Source organism: Otolemur garnettii, unplaced genomic scaffold, assembly GCF_000181295.1.
Source record: "Otolemur garnettii isolate 467f Iridium unplaced genomic scaffold, OtoGar3 scaffold00202, whole genome shotgun sequence".
NCBI classification, from domain to species: domain Eukaryota; kingdom Metazoa; phylum Chordata; class Mammalia; order Primates; family Galagidae; genus Otolemur; species Otolemur garnettii.
In genome coordinates, this window is record NW_003852597.1 from 60,099 (window position 1) to 62,385 (window position 2,287).

The window sequence follows — 2,287 nt, forward strand, 5'->3', positions numbered from 1 at the left end:
TCTCAAAAAAAAAAAAAAAAAAAATTACAAAGAGCTTCTTAAGTTTCCTTGCTGTAGAGAAATTACATAATTGCTATGTGCATGTGTTCTTATACGCCTAAAGGTTCTGATGTAAAGCAGGTAAGCCCGCTCCCAAGTCCTGGTTCTGAGAAGTCTTGTGTTGGGTGGTGTGAGAGGAGCTCCTCCTCCCTGGGACCCCCACCCCAGCTCACAGCCCTCAGAGCCCCTCCTTAGTGGTGCCCTCCAGGTCTGGCTGTCCCTATTCCATCGCCCCTAAAGCCCTTGTGGAAGGCATTGAAGTTATACCGTGTGTAGAGTTTCTGGGTGCCGCACTCTTTGATGTACAGTTCCCACAAGATCTGGTTCTGGTGGATCTCATCTCAGGCCTCCTCTTCTGGTGTCCCGCCATGTCCTTGGTGCTGCAGGTCCTGACTGTACTCTCAGGGGGCTGGCCTGGTGCTGGCCTCCACGGTATCCAGGCAACAGAGTCCCTGTCATAGGATCCTGCTGTGTTAGACCACCTGGGTGTCCCCATCCCCTGTCTGGATCCATGCGCCCTGATCCCACCTCTGAGGACTTTATTTCCTGCCCTGCTCCCTTGTGGTGTTTGGTTCACTTGCTTGGCTTCTTGGGACCCAGCCTGGTTACTAGAACCATCCTAGGATATACCAGGAGACCTGCCAGCAAGTGGCAGATCAGTGAGTTCATGGTTATATCATAGACCTCACTTTGGTCACTCATTTCCTCAAAAAGATTTGGAAGGAGTCAGAGACGTCTCCTATTGTAAAGCAGATGCACAGTAAAAGGGAACAATGACTCGGGAAACTACCTTTAAGGATGTTTCTTTGAACTCCGTATGTCCCAATTATTATCATTTCAAAGTTTCAATATAAAAAGTATTGAGAAATTGTATACTATTTCTTCACACTCTTTCAAACCTGGTGCAAATTTCACACTCATAGCACATCTCAAGTGCTCATTAGCTATACACAGGTATAATTCTATATTTCTGCCAATTACTATTTAGATTTATACCTAAGTTCCACCTGAAATTGAGTTTTGAGTGTAGTGTGACGTAGGAATTCTGCATAATTTCTTTCCCAAGTTGTATCCAATTGACCCAGCTGCAGTTTATTGAAAAGACAGTCCAATGCCCACAGTTCTACTCTGCTATTTTTGTGTTAAAGAAAGTGTCCAGACATGTGAGTCTGTCTCTAAACTCCCTGGCCTGTAAATTTTCATGTCTGTATGCCGGCAGGAGCACTACATTGTATTAATTATTTTTGTATTATGTTTTGATATCTGGTAAGAAAGAATTTCCTCTTAGGAGAGTCTTGATATTGTTATCCCTTTGTATTTCCTGACTAATTATAATCAGGTATCTATTTCCAATAAATATCTCCTGGAATATTGACTGAGATTATATGTAATGCAGATAGCAGTTTGAGGGGAGCATTTTTCACACAAATCATCTGTTATCTACTGCTCTCATCTGGCTGGGACGTGGGCATGCTAATGCCTTGTGCACTCTGCTCCCTTTCCCATCCCTTGTGCACTCTGCTCCCTTTCCCATCCCTTGTGCACTCTGCTCCCTTTCCCATCCCTTGTGCACTCTGCTCCCTTTCCCATCCCTGACTGAGTCAGGGGCTCAACTTTCAGAACTTTACAGACACCATAATGGAGGGCCCTGCCTCATTTTAAGAGGCGACTATTCTCAAGGGCAGAGAGTCCCTGGGATGACTGTAGAATCCTAGGATGAAGACAAATGGAGTCTGGGAGGAACCAGACCAAAGTGCAAAGAAAACCCAATCCGAGTCCCCATCTGTCTGTAGCAGGGACTGTCCTTGTGTGAGTGCTCAGGGCCCACCCTCCCCTGACTCACTTGACTGCAGGCCCTGGCCTCCTTGAGAATAGGTGGGACCCTTCCCTCTCCTCATTTTCCTGTACCTTCTGGACTTCTGCTCCCAAGGTCCATTTGGTCTGTGGTCACAGAACATGTTCCATGGAGAGGCCAGTCCCACATGCAGGGGCTCATGCAGGCTGCCTGAGGAGGCAGGACAGGATGGGAGCAGACTCCCTGTAAAAGGAAATTGTTAAAGGCATCCGTGGCATCTGAAGAGCACTCAGACAGGGGTAGAGGCCCAGTACAGACTGGAGTAAGACAAGCAGGAGTCGGGGTAGGCAAGCGGGCTGGTAACTCACCCAGGCTGAGGGATAGTTGCCTTTGTCTTGCCTGACCTGGGCCCACCAGGTCAGCCTGGGAATCCACAGTGTTCAGCGATTCTGG

General features: G+C 47.5%; 1 pseudogene; it reads right to left on the minus strand.

The window, feature by feature from the left end:
- The window catches only part of LOC111721909, a 7,865-nt pseudogene extending 5,868 nt beyond the window's left edge, over positions 1 to 1,997 (minus strand).
- Positions 1,998 to 2,287: the final 290 nt, after the last annotated feature.